Genomic DNA, 9,395 nt, shown 5'->3' with positions numbered 1-9,395 from the left:
TCCTGATGACATGGCCAACAGACATAAGTCTCACCATCCACATTTCAAGGAGGACTCTGGCTGAATTTCTTCCAAGACTTGTTAGCTCTTCTGGCAGCCCCTCGTATACTCAGTCTGTCTTATCATCTGGAAGCTGTAGAGCTTCAGGAGAGCACACTGCCTCATCTTTCTCCCTCCGAGCAGCTGGTGGGTTTGAACTGCCCTTTGGGTTAGTGGTTCAACACATAAACCCACTGTTTTAATCCACGTTTAATTTAATAACTGTTCAAATGAGTAGCTTCAACCTTAACTTCAATATACATGCTTTCCAATGGAATGATGTCCTAAAAGGCAATGATCAAAAGGCAGCAAATAACACAATTTTTCTAAGTGCCTTTTAAGCAATGAACATGCTCAAATGCATAGGATTATCTGCTGTGCCAGTATTTATTAACACCTATCTTCCATAGCTCTGTATTTAATCTTACCTCAGCAACCCTATAGTCTTAGCCAAGTAACTTGTAAATAATTTGAACTGTTCAGGTCTTGCATTTAATCTTATTAAAAATAGGTAAGAATAAAACAGCATTTGATTTAAAGTTAATTACTTGCCACTTATGCAGGGGAGCCCAGGCGTCACAGTGGAGACAAACTGGACTTCGATCCAAAAAGTCTGCAGTTGATGGGCCTTTCTACTCCAGTCTCGGAAACTCACGGGGGCAGTTCTAATTCCTTTGGGCCATCATGAGTCGGCATCAACTCGATAGGAGTGAGTTGGGGTTTTTCGGTCTGTTTTTTAATTTTGTTTAACCCAGGAAAGACTCTTCTGTGTACTTTATTTCATGTACTTTATTTCATTTGCCTGTAGAAATACACTATTTCTGGAGTTCTGTGAGCTTCCATTAGTGTTCCCTCTCCTTCTTTCAGGTAGTGCTTTCTGCAGCCACCAGGTTTTTCCTCGCGGGCACAGGCTTTACATAGGCTATTCCCAGGAGACACTTTACAGACGCTGGAGTTCTCTCTCACAGCTCACTCTCCTCCATGGCTCTAGTCACCTACCTCGCTCTCCTTCCTCTCCTCAGGCACAGGGCTGCCTCACTCTGCCTGGGATCCCCCTCGCCTTGCACCCTGGACTGGAAACCCCCTCCAGGCAGCATGGTGGGCAGCCACAGGGCTCATCCCATTTGTTCCCCTTCCCTCAGGACCACTGTCCTTCACAGCCCAAAGGACGATTCCTGAAAACCACTGTTGCAGCTGTTTTGTCCAATTAAACTTTTTTCATTGTTTCACAAGGAAAACTCTCTGGATCAAATATAGTTTATAGAGATGCCTTCATTAAGTCTTCATTAGGGCAAAGACAAGTCAAAGGGTGAGGGAGACCATCAGCATGAAGTCATAATGGTGTCCAAAGGGTTGGCCACCACAGGTCTACATGTACTGAACATGGGAAACAAAGGGAACTGTCATACAGGTCAGGATTGGGTGGCAGGTAAAGTCACCACACAGTTGCAGGTGGGACTAATGAAATTGAGAAAGAGATCATGAACGGGGGTGGAAGTGTGTGTGTGTGTGTGTGTGTGTGTTGGGGTGGGGAGAGATTCTCACTACTGCAAATCCCTAAGGGAGAGACTTGCCCCTCCCTGTGTTGGCCAGGGAGCACATACTCTGCCTGAGGGCAGAGCTTTCACGTTGCCAATCAATGGATGGAACCCGGTTGATGTACCTCCCCAAAACTCCAAACTCACTGCCACTGAGTCTCTTCCGACTCCCAGTGACAGGGCAGAGGAGCCTGCCTCTGTGGTTTCCAAGACTGTTAATGGAGGGAGAAGGTAGAAAGCCTTGTCATTCTCCCAGAGTGTCTGGTGGTTTCAAACGACTGACTTTGCAGTTAAGCAATCCAACATGTACTGACTATGCCACTGTGAATGAATGTATTTAGGGTTCTTACTGCAGACAGGAGCCTTCCATAAACCTAGTCCTCAGAATTTAAGCTCCAATATACAAAGGTTAAGTCTGGTGTCTGTTGCTCTCTACTGTCTCAAAAGCCCAATCCAAAGTTAATATGTTAAGATGTTGTATAGTGATAGGAACTGGAAACACAGGGAATCCAGGACAGATGAACCTCCTCAGGACCAGTGATGAGAGTGGCGATACTAGGAGGGTGGAGGGAAGGTGGGGTAGAAAGGGGGAATCCATCACAAAGATCTATATATAACCCCTCCCTGGGGGACGGACAACAGAAAAGTGGGGGAAAGGGAGACGCAGACAGTGTAAGAGATAAAATAATAATAATTTATAAATTATCAAGGGGGAGGGAGGGGGGAGAGTGGGGAAAAACGAGGAGCTAATACCAAGGGCTCAAGTAGAAAGAAAATGTTTTGAAATCGATGATGGCAACAAATGTACAAATGTGCTTGATAATGGATGTATGGATTGTGATAAGAGTTGTACAGTCCCCCAATAAAATGATTTTTTTAAAAAGATGTTGTATAGCATCATGATTAAAAATAAAAAGAAATTGACGATACCTTAATTTTAGGAGCTTCTTACCCACAAAACCAGATACTCCTTGGAAAGAAATTTCCAAGCAAAATTAATCTATCAGTGCCTTTTTTTTTAAAACCTAAAGTTTCAAAACCCTTATTTCCTGCTCAAGCCAGGCTTCCTAAATTTGAATTTAAAAGGTAAGTGCAAGGGCATAGGCCATCTTGGGACCTAGCATCAGCTAATCTCCAGTCAATGGAAAGCAGGGTTTCATTAAACATACTTTGATTCACCGATGGTTGATCTTCCATCTGTTCCATACAAGCCTCATTTTACCTACTTTCTTCTAGCCATTTGCTTCTTCTGTAAACAAAACGATCCTCTACGTGCATACAAAGGACTGCTCGTTCTTTTTTAACAGCGTCAAGAGGGCTTGTACTAAAGTCCCAGCTCTGTCACTTCGATCCGTCATCTTGTGCAAGTGACAACTTTTTCAGCCTTGGATCCCTCATCTGTAAAATGAGGGTAACGACAGTACCTACTATTTCATAGGAGTTTTATAAGGATTAAATGAGTTAATCTGTCCACAGCACGTAAAACAGTACCTCATATAGTAGGCACTATTAAAAAATTGTTACTATTTGAGCAAACACTATGGATATATCCGCCCATTTGCTTTAGGCATTTTTCATGTAAAAATTTCAAAAACATAAAGAACATAACTAGAAAACAACAGCATTTCAAGCGGACTTGGAATGCTCAAACAACTAACACACATAAGTCGGCCTTTTTTTTTTTTCTTTTCCTTTATTATATGAAAGCAAAGAGCACTACAGTTCAGTGAATTCCGTTTTTTACTGTAGAAGTTGGCTAGGCCATTCAAAGGATGCATAGAAGGGGAAGGAAAAGCACAACAACCAAAAAGCCACTTTTTGGTGCCATACTCATCTCCATACACTTCCCTTCAGAAAAGAGAGCAACCACTTTGCCATGGGGCACTGGCTGCATGCACTTGGAGTCTATCACAGCTCCCGAGCAATGAGCATGAAGTAGCTCATTAGCTGAACTGAAATCATCTATGTTTGAGTAACGCTCACACCTGGGCCCACCTCGTATCAGTTCCAGCGTCCTGAGTAAACTATGGGCTAGTGATAAAATCTGCCAATTCTAGCAACGAAGTAAGCACTCAGTAAGGGTTGTCGAACATCTTCTTGGTGCAAAGCATCACCTCTCAGGAAGTAGACATCTTTCAGTGTACAGGGATTATTTCCAGTCTGTACTAACTCTTGGCTGCCTTGACGACTTGGTACTAATGGTCTCCCTGATCTGGATGATGTCTTTGTCTTTGTGTTGTATTTTCCAGATTAAGACTTGATCAATGTCTTCCTTGAATTATTTTTTAAGAAGATTATTTCCCTTTCAAATGTTTTAATTCAGCTGAGGAGCCAATATCCATTGCTATGTCCTGGATTACAAGTCACAGCAACCCTACAGGACGGAGAAGAATTACAGCATCCTATAGCAACCCTACAGGACAGAGAAGAATTGCTTCGTAGGGTTTGCTAAGCTGCAAACCTATATGGAAGCAGGCAGCCATTACATCCTTCCTCCTGTAGAGTAGCTGGTGGATTTGAACCACGAACTGTCAGTTAGCAGCCTATTTCTGAACTCACCAGGAGTCCTTGACTAACTGCTCTTCAAAAAGGGTATGTCGGTTCTAAAAACACAAGATACTGTCTGAGTTCCAGGTATTGTTAAATACATACACACACAAAAATGCAAAGTCATTATTCAAACTTTCAGGACTATCCATTTGACATGAAATGAATTCATCTTCAACTAGAACCCACTTAAGATGATTTTTCCCACTATGGGTATGCTTTTTCAATAATGCGTATGAGAACTAGTCAGCTTTGCTATTTCAGAGAGAAGACATTTCCCACAGTCTACATGTAGATCCGAAACCATAGCAGTCACATATGCTAAAGCAATAAGGTATAAAATAGTGCTTTTTTCCATTGGCGACATGCAAGCTTAGCCCCCAACAGCTTCTCAGCAAGTGGAGCTTTCAAACTCGTGCAGTTTTTCACCACTCAAGACAATAGACACGCGGCTTCACACAAAGGGTGCTATAAACAAAGTCATGAAAATGTAAACTTATAAACCACACTCATTCTGAGTTTGGCACACTGCTTGGAAGTGTTTGAGAGTACAATGACTTAACAAACATGCTGCAGAATCTGAATAAGGAAACAATTCTTCATTACTTATTATACGCCTGAGAGAACAGAATATTCATTTAACGGAAGAGTTAGTTGTGCCTTTGCTTTTGTTTTTCGAAGTAGACATCCCTGCCATTTCCTAGTGTTTCCTGCTTTGGTGTCCTGCCCTGCATACACAGATCTGTATTGCAAGGAGGCCTGGGAATTCTAAGATGGAAAATGGGGTCAGGTGCTAAAGAACATCAGGAAATAAACACCTATTTCAAAAATGGAACACATTATTAGGAGGTGGGGGGCTTTCAAAATCATTACCTTCTTTGAAGACTTTCTTATATTAAAACCTTCAAACTCCTAAAAAAAAAAAAAGCAGTAGAATACATCTTACTGAGATGACTGTCCTCAATTTAAAGGTATGAAGATAACTACAGCTTATTACAATCTACTTTGTCAGGAACCTTATAAATATGCCCTTTCATTGAATCCTCTTACAGTGAAAATGCACATTTTCCTCTAACTGGTTGTGCACTTATGTACCTGTTCACGTGAGACAGGAACTGTATCAGCCAACAGGAGACAAACCAGACTGATTTCCTGGTTGTCTTGCTTCCCTTTTACAGAGCTGACCGGAAATAAAAAGTGCTAGTAGGACGGCTCAACTCCATTCTTGCTGTTCTTTTAGCCGTGGAAGCTTACACACTCGAAAACCAAAAGGAAAGCCCATTGGAGAGGGTAAGCTGTGAGGACCTTTGCTCGGCTGGTTTTCCGCTGCAGACAGGCGCTAGAGTAAAGTTCTGCAGCGCACCAGGCTACCCACAACAGTGGCCCATGCACCACAGGAAAGAGCCTTCCAGCCACTCCTGAGCTCAGTCTGTGAGCACCTTGCCACAGGGAATATTTTTTTAAAGAAGTGGTCAGCGTATTTTAAAAACAAAAGCACCAGTGCCACCAAGTCCATTCTGACTCCTAGAAATGTTATGTGACAGTAGAATTGCTCCTGAGGTTTGTTTGCCAAGACTCTAAATGTGTAAGGGAGCAGACAGCCCCAGCTTACTCCCTCGGAACAGCTGGTGGACTTGACGCATGGACCTTGCACTTAACAGTCCAACAATGAATCAGCATGTTGGACAGACGTAATAATGAATTTAGCAGTGGCCTATGATTCTTCACTCTTCATCTAATAAAGTGCCAGGTTAACAGATGACCCTGGATCTTGGTGTACTAAGTACCGCAACATTTGAAGCACTTTTGAGAAAACATTTCATATGTTATCCCAGGCCAACACAGGAAAACTCGCTTATTACTCTCTTCACACCTCAGGTGTCCCTGCCTGGGAAATGTCCTTATTCACTACCTACTGTCTCTGAATCAACATTTCCATTAGAGGCCTCTTAGATGACACAGGGGCTTAAGCATTGGGCTGATGACCACACGGTCAGCAGTTCAAAACTGCCAGCTGCTCTGAGGGAGAAAGGCTTTGTGTTCCGGAAGAGAGTCTCGGAAACCCACAGGGCAGTTCTACCTCATCTTACAGGGTCAGCCAAGGATCAGAAGTGACTCCATAGGCAGTGAGTTGAGTTTGAGGGAGGGCCCGGCAATCTTCTCCCTAAATGATGTACAGCCGTGGAAACCCTATGGGGCAGGTCTATCAGACAAGGCCATTCTGAGTCAGAATCCACTCAGCAACATTCCACAGGACATTAACTGGTGACTGAGAACTGAAGGCCCACTGGTTCAAAGAGGCTTTCTGGTGACGAACTGGCCTATTCAGAAGGAAAGGGAAATTAATAAAATGATAATTAGGAGTTAGACTTCAAATTCTCAGGGTCTGGGTCAGGTTCTCAGCATCACCTGTGAATTTGCAAAAGATGCAAATCTCCAGGCCTTTTCCTAGACCTATTACAAGTCTCAAACCTTGGAAGCATGAACTGGGTAGAAATCTACATTGAAACCAAATGATGCCCGCTGAAGTTTGAGAACTACTTGCCTAGGTGAGGCGCACACACAGAAGACCAGTAGCAGATAACTGAGTAGTTGTTTCTCTTTAAAAAACAAAAGTCCTGAGCCACCTGAATATTCCTAGTAAACACATTGTTCTCGGCTTGGTTTACAACCTTGAGCAACAGCTCAACACCGAAAATAACTTTTTTTTAATTGAAACTTACTGCTTTGGCTCTAGTCCTTGTTTCACCACTAACTAAAGGTATGAGGTTGGGCACGCCCCGTAAGGCCATTTCTGCATTTCCATTTCTATATAAGACTTGACAATAATAGTTCAGCTCGTGGTCTAATGAGGATTAAGTATAAATGTGACTGTTTCTGTAAAGTGGTAACTATGAATTGCTGTAACTGCAGAGCAAACATTGTAGGACCCTGTCATTTGGCCTTTGAGGTGAAGGAGAAGAGGAAGCACAAGTGCACGTACAGGCAGAAGAAAACCCGCCTGCGATCTAAGAGGGAAAGTACAACAAACGTCCTTAGGGATGAATTCCAGCGTTCACAGGGAACCCGCCCTGGGGCAGAGTAGCACTGCCCTATATGGTTTCCCAGGCTGCAATCTGTATGGAAGCCAACCAGGTTAGAACTGCAGCCTTTGCTTTAGCAAGCACTTCACCACTGCACAACCGGGCTCCTTGTCCTCAACACAATATGCTTTATATAACTTCCACATTTGCGTGTGGAGGAAGGCAGGGAGAGACTGGAAAATAGCCAAAGCACTTGTTCTTTGTTATTTCACGTTTTTGTGACTTTTTTTTAAACCTCTACAGCAACCAGAAAGAAAGTTCTAAATTGGATAAGAGGCATTTTCTCAAACAAGTTTAACAGATCCACAGGAGACTGAAAATATAAACGAATCATACAGAATTATTAAATGAAATAGGATTAAAATTAAGTCTTAGTGACTTATGTTTTAAAATCTATGAAATAGACATCTACCAGAATATTTTTGTATTTATAAAGCAAACATAAGACCAATCATAAAAACTGATAAAATTAAGATAATCAAGACATGTATTTTCGTTGGCTTGTAAAGTATGAGGCAGGAGCCCTGGTGGTGAAGCCCCTGCTTGTAATCTTCAAGGATGTAATCTGCAAGGTCAGCAGTTTGAAACCACCAGCAGCTCCAAGGAAGAAAGACTGGGTTTTTTATTCCCATAAACAGTTACAGCCTTGGATAGCCACAGGGGTCGCTATGAGTAAGCATTGACTCAAGAGCAGAAAGTTTGGTTTTTTTTTAATTTGTAAAGTATAAACATCAGCAGCAGAAGCATCAACATCATTTGCTATGAAATATTAACCTGCAAAAAGGGCCGTAATTTTTCTTTTTTTCAAGAAAGATTTACCATCTTTACCATCAGGGTGTTGAAGGAATGAAGACATGAAATGGAGACATGGTGTAAAAAAAAGTTCACGCCTTTTGAGCAAAATGCTCTCAGTCAAGGATCTATACACTATGGCCCCCCCAAGTCAAATCCAGTAAAAATGGAAATCATTTTCACATCATTTATGTTTTTACATTTTTTTTAAGTATTGTGAAATGAACAAGAGAGGGAAGGAGAGAGAAGTAGGAGGGGAGGAAGTGGAGAGAGAAAACACAATACAAGTCCATGGTTTGGAAAGCAAAAGCAATCCACTATCTGACCTTTATAAATAAATAAAAAAGTTTCCTGGCTTCAGCTCTAGCATTTTGGCACAAATTTAACAGATCCACCTCTATGTGACTGGTGGTTTAAAAACAAACAAACTGACATTATGGAAAAATCCAGAACCACAGTGTGTGAAGAACTTCAATGGAATACTTAAAATACATTTGACTTTTTGCAAAAAGGCAAAACAGGGAGGTAATTTAGTTAGGTAGCAGTACAATTTGAGATACTACATGATGTGTAACAACCGAATAGCTACTGTATATACTCGAGTATAAGCCGAGCCAAATATCAGTCGAGGTACTTAATTGTACCACAAAAACTGCATTAAAAATGTGCTGAAAAACTCAGCTTATACACGAGTATATACATTAAATGATTTCCCATGTGAAGAAGTCAAATGAATAAAACAAAAGCATGTTTTGTCCTCTCACAGTGAACAGTTGAAAGTGGGAAAAACGGGAAATTACAGATTCAGGTTTGATTTACTATATGAAACACCTTTATTCTGGTATCATTGCAAAATAAAATGAAGAAAGTTCTTACTTAAACCACTTAACTCATAACTGCAAAATTGCTTTCTGATATGCAAGACTGCACTATCAAGGTCTCCTTTAATGGAGCCAGTCAAGCAAATTCTGTTGCCTAGATAGACCAAGAGATCCTTTGCTAGAAGGTAGGACTTGAGAGGATGAAAAAAACCCCAGAAAATAAAGGAGTGCTATAAAAAAAGTGTTTACCTGTTTGACTGTTACTATAGCACCATTCTTCTAGACCAATGGTTCTCAACCTGTGGGCCATGACCCCTTTGGGGGTCAAATGACCCTTTCACAGGGGTTGCCCAACTCATAACAGTAGCAAAATTACAGTGATGAAGTAGCAATGAAAATAATTTTATGGTTGGGGGTCACCACATGAGCTGTATTAAAGGGTCGCAGCATTAGGAACGTTGAGAACCACTGTTCTAGATTAACGTTAGAAGCAATTTAGGCTTCCTTCTACTCCCTCACCGTCCTCGCTCTAAATCAACAGGTCTTTGCACCAGGAAACACTAACATTCTTGACA

Source organism: Echinops telfairi, unplaced genomic scaffold (assembly GCF_000313985.2).
Source record: "Echinops telfairi isolate 266 unplaced genomic scaffold, ASM31398v2 ScPeMD7_31;HRSCAF=116, whole genome shotgun sequence".
NCBI lineage: Eukaryota > Metazoa > Chordata > Mammalia > Afrosoricida > Tenrecidae > Echinops > Echinops telfairi.
This window is presented reverse-complemented; position numbering follows the sequence as displayed.